The following is a 12,320-nucleotide window of genomic DNA, read 5'->3' as shown; positions in this document are numbered from 1 at the left end:
GTTGACAGTTGCTGGGTGTAAGGCATGTTTATATAAAAAAAAGTATATTTAACTTCATGTTCCTCCTTCAGGAAATGTTCTCCCTGCCAAGTTTTTCAGGGAATTTTCTCTCTGCCAAAATTAATGACTCCATGATAATTAGAAGCAGTGCAAGTCTAGGAGGCGACGGTATATCTAATGTCTAAGCAAAATGGTACAGGCTGTGTACCATTAGGGACCACAACCTTAAGGCTGTGGGAAAAACTCTGAAAACACGAGTTTAAGAATATATAATTTCCCAAATACGTTTACAATAACAAAAATCTAAGTGGTACAATAAGAGTCAGTAATTCTTGGTCAGGCATGAGTTTGACAACCAGGATACAGTGAGCAGTATCTGGAGATAATTTTTAATTTTATAACTAGGGTTGCAAAAGAGGGGGTTTCTACTGGATGGGGGCCAAGATGGTGCTAAAAGTCCTCCAGTGCTTGGAAAAGACCCTAGAATGAAGAATTAAATAGCAAAATGTTAATGTCAGTGTAATGCAACCCTCATCTGACCTAGTTACCTTACTGTAGACAAGCCTTGTCTGGGTTTTAATAAACAGCATCTCATTCAGCTCAATCACCTCAGGTGATTGGTATACAAATATGCATATAGGTAAATCAAAGAGAAATCAATATACTATTAATAGCTGATGCTAAAGGTCTTTTGAAGAATGGAAGACCCCGTTTAGACTATAGAGTACTTAGAATAGAAGCAAAAGCCATTGCTTCCTATAGCAATTCCTATTGCCTATAGTAATGTCTGGTGGAGACTCAACTACTCCCTCTCTCACCTACTGCTATTTCTGTAGTGACTTCTGATGCCAGTTGATGCATTCTCTTCATCTGTACTTTCTTTTTCTTGACACAAGGTTTTAGTGCTCCTGTGTCTCATGCTTCTGTGTTATTTTCTTGATAATAGCCATAACAAATTATCACTAGGGATGAAATAGCACAGATTCATTCTCTTCATTATCATTATTCATTATCCATTATTCATTCATTCATTAACTGTTGCATTCTTTTTAACTAACTTTGGTGTTCCTCTCCTAAGGACCACTATGATAACAATATCCTTTCATAAATAATCCAGGTATCTTTCGATCTCAATATCCTTAATTACAGTGCATGTACAAAGTCCTTTTATTACAGTAAGTAATGTTCACTGACTCTGGTTAATTGGGATGTAGACATCTTTGGGACCAGTAGCCTCTGTGCCTGATGCTTTCTGCCCATTTCCTCTACATTCTGTTGTTCAGATTATGCCTGCTTTGATCAATCGGTTCTATGTATGCTTCAGAATTCCCTATCTCTCAAAGATATCAAATTGTATCAGGAAGTTATCATCCAACCCAAAGTTCTTTTTTATACAATCTTTTCATTACCTCGTAAACTGATAGCCACAATAGATGACTGTTAAAAGTCAGACATTGATTATTACCCCAGGCTGTGTTACAAGAGCAGTGGTACACAGCGATTAATAACTAAAGCAATAGTGGTACAGAACGTCATTGTGCCCTCCAGAATCAATGCCATTTGATTCACTTTCTTCCTGTTTTAAGATGCACAGTTTTTTCTTTCTTTTCCTCCTATTTTAGCCTGCCCATATAACCTTTTTTTGTTATTATTGCTAAAAGAATGAGTAGACATGTCATTACACCACTGTGTGGCCTCGGTTAAGGTTAAAGGGACTCGTGTTCCTTCTTTTATCTACTTCACCATTGCTGAGACCAGTTTATAGGACCCAAGAAAATAATGCAAGACTAAGGTAAGGTATAAGTGTTTTAGCTGAGTCAGCTCCATCTGCTCATCCTAGATCAGCTTACTTTCAATGTACCTATTGATGAGCTAAAACCAATACAATATCACTAAGAAATAAAGGTGTGGTTTGATTTTAGGGTTTTTGTCACACAGTGAAAGCTAATAGAAACAGGCAGCTGTCTTTGTTTGGTTGGTTGGTTGTCTGGTTGGTTGGTTGGTTTTTCAAGACAGGGTCTCTCTGTATAGCCCTGGCTGTCCTGGAACTCACTTTGTAGACCAGGCTGGCCTCGAACTCAGAAATCTGCTTGCCTTTGCCTCCCGAGTGCTGGGATTAAAGGCGGGCACCACCACGCCCAGCTGACAACTGTCTTTAAAGTGAGTCTATAGATATTCTCACTTTTACAAGTGTGGGCTTGTGGACATGTCAGGCATTCAGTGCCATGGGCTTCACTAGAACAAAGAGGTGCCTCTCTTAAAGCCCCAAACAAAATTCACTCAACCTAGAAAACTGATACAGGCAAAACCCCCCAAAAGAAATGTTTTTGCATGTGTAAGTTCATGCACAACAATTTCAAGCCTTAGCTATCTAGGCTCTAAGCATTGTTGATACATCCAATATGATATTTAGGAAGAAAAGAAAGGCTTTCAGGTATCTTTTGGAAGAGAGAAATCTATTGGTAGTTGAGATTGTCCTCATTCCTTTCTATAATGTCAAGTAACACTTGGAGAAACTGTGGAAAATGCAGGGTTGCATAGATACTTGAACACAATTAGGAAGACGAATGTGGATTGTAGAGCAATACAGGTTAAAACCCAAGATCTGAGATTAAGAGTCCAGCTGGGGGAAAAAATCTTGGCTTTATGGGGTTGACAAAAAATGTCAGCATAACTAATACAGCGTGCTAGAAAAGGTGTAGGCTGCACCAAGGCTCTGTTCATGTCCACGGCATTTATATTCTCACAGCATAAAGAATAACCACCATCCTTAGTACATGTGGGGCATGGCATTGGTAAGCATGGCAGCCACTTCTTCGATGTGGCTATTATAAATTAGCTCATAGTTTTAGCTTGATTTATATTTAGTTAACATGTTTCTGTGGTAAACTATAGTTCACATGTTTCAAGGAAAGGAGAGAGGGTTTCTATAAGCCTTCTGAAGATAACAAAAATCTCCCAGGACATAGTATGGCAATATAAAGGACACTAAAAGGTGTTTTCTATACTAAAATATCTCATATGAGAATAATTATATAACTATGAAATAAATCCAGAAAAAAATTTTCCTTAGGATAATAATATCCAGCGTAATAGAGGTAAGATGGCCACAGCAGAATGTACACATGTTTCTTCCTCTATTGGTAAGTATATCAAAAAAGGTACACTAGGTGATATCATAGGATACACTGTGTTATTCATTTTTAAAGCCATTTAATTTATGATAAGGTCATGGAAAGCTAGTTAAATAAATTAAGGATCATGGGTATAAGTCAAATAGTCAAGTATTGTTGGTTTTTTGTTTTTGTTTTTGTTTTTGTTTTTGAGACAGAGTTTCTCTGTATAGCCCTGGCTGTCCTGGAACTCCCTTTGTAGACCAGGTTGGCTTCGAACTCAGAAATTCGCCTGCCTCCCGAGTGCTGGGATTAAAGGCGTGCGCCACCACACCCGGCTCAAATATTGTTATTTTTAATCCAACTATTCTTTTATGTCTGTATCACAGCACAGAAAAGATTTCCTTTCTGAGACATTGTATTGGAAAGCTATAGGCCTTAAAAGAAATCCTGAAAATTTTGAAACAGATAATATTTTCTTTTCTTTTTAATGTTTCATGTGTGTACTGTAATACCACTACAGGAATGTCTCTTCTTTCAACACATAAATAACAATAAATACTTCTATAATAACCACCTTGAGATGAGTTTTTAATTGCTTTGATAGTGGCAATTCCAAAAATATGCTAGCTCTATTTACTTTGAATTTTATTCAGCATATGGGCATAGGAAAGCGTTAGCATTTTCCACTTCTGAGAATGAATGTGTTTAAAATGTTAAAATAACTCTGAACAGTTTCATGTTTTTCGTCATGAAGATTGAGAAGAAATGTAAATACAGAAACTTGTGTCTGCCACTGTTGTTCTTTCTACAAATTTGATCAAGCTAGCAAAGACATGACCACAGTAGATGAATAATTTTGGCTTCCTACGACTACAACCTCAGTTAAACTCATGACGCAAAAGTATTTCTACCATCTCTTTAAAACATTCACACAATGTAGGTATGTTTGCCTAAACTTTGCTCATCGGTATTGAATGTCCACTTAATGGAAGGTGAAGACAGTTATAACCTGATAGTAGGATAGTAGAAACAACAAAAATGTTTAGTACTGGGTCTCAGTTTTTACAGCCAGTTTCTAAGAAAGACAGCTGTCATTTGTTTTACAATTGACTTTAGTTTGTAGTGAGACTATTCTGCTGAGGTGCAGAAACCCAGTCAAGTCATTGGGGATTCCTTTCCTGTCCTCCCACGTACTTTTTTCCCCTCTATTAGCAATCAGTCTATCAGGAAGACTAGTTTGGGCTCTTACTTTTGCTGACAATAAAATGTATCCAAGTCATGCCACAAATGTACTGAGGCGCCTCTCTTAGGGACTTGGATTTGCTCTCATGCTTCAGCATTATACCCCCTTGCTGAATGAGTTTAATGTTCAGCATCTACTTAGTTCTCTTATGTATGCTAGAGTTACTCTACCATTATTTATCATGTTGGGGAAATATTTGAAAAGGGCATCAAGTCAATCTCTTTCTGAACAATGTGACCATACCAACTTAATGCTCCATTTGCATCCTCAGGCTGAGCTCTACAAATGTCTTCAACAAGGAGCTAATGCCTGATAGCTTGGAATTCAGCTGTTTTAAGTGGAATCCCCCAAGAACCCCGAAAAAGGCCATTTCTTTTAGTATCTAAAGCTTATACTGGATCTTAAAGGAGTTAGGTTTTATGAGGAAGTATTAAAAAGAGTGACCCTATGGGTCAGAAATCACAGGAGCCAAGAAGGAAAGGCTGGTGCAATGAGACATGGGCATGGCTGTTGATTTAAGGACAATGAGGAGACTGGCTTGATTATAGTGTTAGCTTCTACTGGGGAATAATGAAATGCAAGGTCTAACACATTGGATGAGGCACTTTTGGTTGAATTATCCTACATAAGGGCTGTTTTTTCCTTGTGCCATAATACGTTTTCCTCAGATTTTTGACCGAAATAATTTGTGGGAAGTACAAAGCAGAGCGAACCAGTTCTAAAATTTATGATTATGGACACCAATGTTGATTTTAGTATAGTCAATGATGTTTCTTTCCCATCATTCCTCTATCATAAATTTTAATGAAGACAGATGGATTTCCAGTTCTCTGATGAACTTGTGAGTCTGTGAGATAATCTTCCCTAGACCACAGGGAGAAAAGTTCTGCAAGGAGAGGGCTATAGACTTGTCCATAAAGAAACTCCAGTCTAAACCAAGATAGTTGAAGAACCAGTCACCAAAAACCATTCAAAGCCAACTAGAGCAGAGGTTCATAATGCTTCTGTCTCCACCGAGATCTTTTGGGGAATTTTCCTGAGGCAAGGACTATGAGAGTGACAGCCACACATCTGTGGTTTCTTACAGATGTGAAGTCAACCTTTCTTCCATACTGTTTTGTCTCAGCCTAGCACACATGTCTTGATTCAAGCCACACTCTACGCAGAGAGAGAAGCTGCTGGGGACCTCTGTGCCTTAATCATTCTCAAATGTAGCTTTGGCCTGGGAATGGCTACTGCTCTCCACCTTTGTAGATGTGCACATGAGTATTTCTGCCACATACCAAACCACCTCAAAGAATGCCATGCTTGCCATTGTAATGGCAATATCTTGAAAGTGCATTTGTGTGTGTGTGTGTGTGTGTGTGTGTGTGTGTGTGTAGGGATTGGAGGGAATAAGAGAGTGAATGAGTATTGTGATCTGAGTATTTGTGTTCTACTGATATTCATAGGTTGAAACCTAATTCTTTATGCGATTGTATTATGAATTGAATTTGAAATAAGTCTCCATGGCATGGAATTAGTCATGGTTCTAGGGAACAGACTGATAGGATGAATGTGTATGAGTGTGTGTGTGTGTGTGTGTGTGTGTGTGTGCAGTATATATAAAGAATTTATCAAATATCTTACTTTGAAATATAACAACAGTTGTCTCACACTTGAATGGCTGAGAACCAGTTGTTGCTTCTGTTCTCAAGGATGGGGACCTCAGCCATCAGAGTAATTCCACAATGGCTGTCTCACACCAGAACAGCCATGAACCCTGTAGTTGTCCAGTCTCTGAGGATGTGTGACTCAGCAGTTCAAATCTGGCCCTGAGAACCTGCAGGGTTTCTAGAAGCTGCTGATCTTCAGTCCACAATGGAACCCTGGAGATGTGGTTTCTGGTATCAACGGAGGGATCAACTCAAAGGCAAGAGGAAAGACCATGAGAGCAAAAGATGAGTCATCTTCCGTCTGCCTTGCTCTTTAGTCTGGGCTGCTTCTAGAAGGTGCGCCCCACATTTGGGGTGTGCCTTCTCACACCAGTTAAGGCAGTCAGGATAGTCCCTCAATAGAGGCTCTCTACTGAAGTGATTATGACTTGTAGCAAGTTGACGTTAAAGTCAATTGTCACAGACCTCATGAATGGTATTTGAACCTTTATGAAAAGGGATCCAGGCTATCATCTAAAAACCAAAGCGCAGCCTCTCCACTCCCGAGTCCACAACATATCAGCGCCTTGAGTTTAAACTTCAGCTTCCAGAACTGTGAGGAATTTCTGCTGTTTGTAAGCTATCCAGTTTATGTCACTTTGCTTTAGTAGCCCTAATGGACTAACAGTGGAAGAGGGTATGGTGGCGAGACACAAAGAGGGAATGGGGATTTCCCCTCAAATAATTTAGAAAATTAAGCCAACCACAAGTGTGTGTAACAAAGAAAAGTAATGAAAATGGCTAGTACTAGACAGGATGTAGTATAGCTGTCCCTCTGATGCACTGAAGATAAGATTATAATCAAGACACCTCGAATATGCAACATGAACCTTAAACATATCAGTAATGACATTTCTGTGGGTTTTGAAAGAAATTTCACATAAAGACAAATTTATGCACCAAAATGCTCATTGGAAGATTATTTCTAATAAACACCGAGACAGAAATATCCAAGAATTATGGATGGGGTAGGAGCAGTTGCTAAAATATACCTATATGTAATGGAAATTACGTATCTATTAAACGTGATGTTTACAAATAGTATTTAATTACAAGAGTAGCAATTCTGATCACTACACTTAAGATACTGTATTTTAAAGTTAAATGTGAAATATGATTTTAGCTATGTAAAAAACATGCATTAAAATATAGGGATTTTGTCAGGATGAAAGCAGTGGTGGGTGATTCTTTTCTCACCTTCTCATACTAATGTCAACACATTTTCAGCCTGTGAGCCTCTTCAAGAGGTATTTTCTATAGTATCATTCTTAATGAAAAAAATACTACACTTCTCTAATAGATGGTGATAATTGAACCGTGTGTGTCACAATATAAAGTCTTACTTCCCATTGACCCAATCTATTACTTCACAAATTGTCTCTTTAGGAAATATTGCAAGTTCATGCTATGATATCTGTTTTACCTGTTTAAAGGCTGTCTTAGAAATAAAGCAACAGAGGCCTGGAGAGATGTCTCAGTCATTCCAAGAACTTGCTGCTCTTCCAGAGGTCCTGGCTTCCATTCTCAGTACCCACATCAGGCAGTTCAAAACCACCTGTAACTCCAGTCTCAGAGAATCCAATGCTCACTTCTGAATACCAACACTTATGTGGCACATATCCACAGACTCAGACACCTACACACACACACACACACACACACACACACACACACACACACACACACACCACACAAAGATAATAAACAAACAAATAGCAGCAGAAATGATGATATGGCCTAGAGTATGGTTTCCAGGGTAAAGTCTGTATCTGGAACCAACAACATCAGCACCACGTAGAAACTTATTAGTGATACGGATCTTCAAGTCCTTCTAGAGATCTGCCTAATCACATGCTCTGGAGAACTGACTGCACTATCTGAAATTTAAAATACCCTGTTGATTCAGATTTACAAGCGAGTTCAGGACGTTCTGGCCAAAAGCAGGGGTAAGATAAATACCAGGGTCCAAAGACCAAACCTGCCCACATATTATCTGTGTATGTTTTTGAACCATCGTATTAATAGATAGTTTTGATAAACACATCAAGTCTCATAGAATGTAAACATTTACTATTTGACTACATAAAATATTTGCAAACCCTTATTCCATAGAATGGAGGTTCTTTAAGATTATGTGTTTCCTTACCACTGGAGATACAAAGAATATCTTGAGAATTTACACTTTGACCAGTGTAATTTGATCAAGTGTCTGTGAAATTGTAAGTTCAATTAAATATACTAATGGGAGTTTCATTAATGATGAAATTTTGTAGGGAGTATATGTTGACTATTCTTACATACTCATCCTATTTCAGAAACAAACATTAAATAAAAACTATTCTTACAAGTGAAAAAGGATCTCAGAGGGTTGGTTTATCTTGCACTGAGACAAAATAAATCTAAAGGGTTCCACCTGCTGGCAGAAATAAAAAATTACTTTAACATAAAATCTACATTTAAAAGATTGTCTGGTTTAACAGAAATGATAATTTTGGAACTTTAAGTTAAAAAAAAAAAGACAAGTATATGGTCCATTTATTTTTTAAAAAACAACAATTTTAAGGAAAGAATAATCCATTTCATGGAGTATGAAAACAAAGTCATAGGTGTAGTTCATACAAAGCAAACATTGATTTGTTAGACTAAAGTTTATGAACATATTGGCCACATATTTCCTAAGAACCAAAATTCATTACTAATTAAGATATAATGATACTATGTATAAATAATTCTGTCATACAATTCGGATTGTATGGCATTATAAGTTCTTAAACTTTTGTGTCTTAAATTTAAAACGCTATGAAATTATACTATGAAATTATAAGAAACACATTTAATGGTAATTTTACTTTTTAAATAGGAAGGATAGAGAGTCTTTCCTGAAGAATTTTAATTCAATATGTAAAGGTGCATTTTATTTCTTGGAAATAAAAATAATTCTTACTGGTATGTAACTGGTCATCTGCACACAGAGAAGCAAGAGCTGGCAAGCCAGATACAAATGTAATCCTTTTTCTTTTTTTAAAAAAAATTATTTTATTAGATATTTTCTTCATTTACATTTCAAATGCTATCCCGAATGACCCCTATACCCTCCCCCGACCCTGCTCCCCTGCCCACTCACTCCCACTTCTTGGCCCTGGCGTTTCCCCAATGTAATCCTTTTTCAAAAGCCTTAGTGAAGTATAATTTTTGTACCTTAAGTATACCCATTCAAAGTAGACCATTCAATGACCTTTATTAAGCTTAGAGAGTTGTGCAATTAATGGCTAATTAATTTTAGAATATATGAACCATCTCCTGTGCCCACTTGCAGTGTTTTAATCCATACTTCCTGCCATAGAAAATAATTAATATTCTGTCTAAAAATGTGCCTTTATGAATATTCAACAGGAATAAAAATACACAATATATATAGCCTTTAAGGTATGATGCCTTCTACGTAGCCTATACTTTGACTTTTTCCTAGTTGTAGCATGTAGTAGTGGTTTTCTCTCTGGTAGCTGAGTAATTTTCCTTCTGCAGATAGATCATATTTTTATTTAAATTTACTTCCAATGAATAAATAGCAATTACATATATGTATAAGGTGCAATTCGATGTTTTGGTCTCGTTTCCATTGTGAAATGATCAGATCAAGGAATTTAACATACCTATCTCTGAAACATTATACTTTCTATGATAAATATATTTAGTATCCTCTTTTACAGCTATTTTGAAAATTACAATGCATTGCTAATTATATACCTCTTCATGGCAACACAACACCAGACTTATTCACTTCTAAAATTTAGCTGTATTCACTTTATCTTACATGTCATGCATGTATGTCATGTGCACCATGTGTGTTCTTGGTACCTACAGAGGTAAAACAAGGGTATTGGCTCCCCTAGATATAGAGTTATTGATATTTGTGAACCACAATGTGGGTTCTGAGTCTTCTGCAAGATGCCCTCAACTACTAAGCTATGTCTCCACCCCCTCCAACTTATTCTTTATACACTTGGCTAATACTTCATTCTCCCTGCCTCTCTAACTCCTTTTGGTAATAACTATTCTGCTATCTACAAGTGTGGACACTTTTATTTACCACAGATGAGAACAAATGTCACATTTGTGTGTGTGTGTGTGTGTGTGTGTGTGCTGGGCTTCTTTGACTTAACATAGTATTCTTCAGATTCACTCACTTGATATTGGCAAATGATGACATTTCCTTTTCTCAGGCTGAACACTATTCCATTCTGTGTCTAAGTCCCTCCCACCTTTTAACATCCGTTTATCCATTAATGGATACTTAGTCTATTTCTATATTTTGACATCGTGAATCATACTGCAAGGGACATGTAAATGCAGACATCTTCCAGCATACTGATTTACTGATTTCAGTTCCCTCAGTATACAGGTAGTACAACATGACAAGTCTTAGATTTTAGAGGATGTTTTATGTTTTCAGAAATGACTGCATTGATTTATAATACCACTAATGTATAAGGATGTCATCTTTTCACATGCCACCATTAACATTATGATGAAAATCTTTTTGATACACAGCCTAACAGATATGAGTTGATGTTACATTGTGGTTTTAATTTATATCTTACTGATAGGTACTGAACATGTGTTGGCCACTATATTCCTTAATGGGGCTATTTATTTTCTTCTTACTAGTTAGTTTCTTGTATCCTTATTCTATGTAGGATTTGCAAATCTTTTCTCTAACCCATGATGTGTGATAGTTTAGATGAGAATGGCCCCCGATGGCCCATATATTTGAATACTTTGTTGCCAATTGGTGGAACTGTTGGGAAAGATTGGGAGGTGTGACCTTGTTGGAAAAAGTGTGTCACAGGGGTCAGGCTTTAACGTTTCAAAGACTTGTGTCACCCAGAGTGTGTCTTTCTCTGCCTCCTACCTATAGAACAAGACATGAGCTCTCAGCTGTTCCTGCCAAGGTGCAGTTGCTTTCTCATCATGGACTCAAGCCCTTTAAAACTGTAAGCCCAACTAAATGCTTTATTTTATAAATTGCTTTAATCATGGCGGTTTGTCCCATCAATAGAAAAAGACAAATTGGCTGTGTCTTGACTCAAGGCTTTTTCCTTGCTGTCTAGAGATTGTTAATTGGTGTAATGCTGTTTACTTATTTTTATTTTCTTCACTATGCTTTAGGAGTTATGATCAAGTAACCTTTTCATCTACCAATGTCATAGATTTTTTTTGTCTTTTGCCCTTTTAAAAATATGTTTTAATAGTTTCAAATACTTCATTTAAGTCTTTAATCTATTTGAGGTTGATGTGTCTTTTAAAAAAGATAAAGATATATTTTATCTTTTGTATGAGTTTGTTTTTCAAATTGGGTCCCAACCTAGTCTCAAACTTTAGGCTTCCAACCTCCTGCTTCAGCTTCCCAGTAGCTGTGGAGACAAATGAACATCTCTGTGCCTTGATTACTATGACCTTATAAAATATTTTGAATTCTTCTAATGTGATACTTCCAGCTTTACTATTTTTGCTCAAGATTGGTTTTGATACTGTACCTAAAATTTTTAGCATAATAATGTTTGGACAATGTACTTAATTACTTTGATATTTGTAAGTGTGTTAAGTCTTGTTTTGTGGCCTACCATATGATGACATTTCATATGTTCTTCGGATGAACATGTATTTTGTTAATATAGGGTATATTTTATTAAATGTTTATCAAGTCTGTCCCATTTTAACTAGCTTAAATCTAGTGTTTCCTCACTGATTTTGTGGCTGGACTCCATTCACCATTTTAAGTGGAATTATGAAATCTTCTAATGGTCTCACATTGTAGTGTAGCTTCTTTTAGGTCTCCAGATGTTTCTGTCATATATTTAAGTGCATTAAATTCACCTTGATGAACTGACTATTTATTACTGCACAAAATTAAGTCATACCCTTTACTATGTTTGTCTGTTTTTCTTTTCTTTTTTTTATTGAATATTTTATTTATTTACATTTCAAATGTTATCCCCTTTCCTGGTTTTCCTCCCTACCAGAAACACCCTATCACACCCTCCCTCCTACTACTTCTTTGAGGGTGTTCCTCCACACACCCAACCAATCCCACCTGCCTGCCCTCCATTCCCTTACACTGGGACATCTTTCTTTCAGTCTCTGCTCAACACTTTATCTCCATATTTATTTGCTCCTGTGAGTATTTTGTTCTCCTTCTAAGAAAGACTGAAGCACCCACACTTTGGTCTTCCTTCTTATTGAGCTTCATGTGGTCTGTGAATTGTA

This window comes from Mus pahari, chromosome 12, assembly GCF_900095145.1.
Source record: "Mus pahari chromosome 12, PAHARI_EIJ_v1.1, whole genome shotgun sequence".
NCBI lineage: Eukaryota > Metazoa > Chordata > Mammalia > Rodentia > Muridae > Mus > Mus pahari.
The sequence above is the reverse complement of the archived record's forward strand: the minus strand, read 5'-3'. Positions refer to the sequence as shown.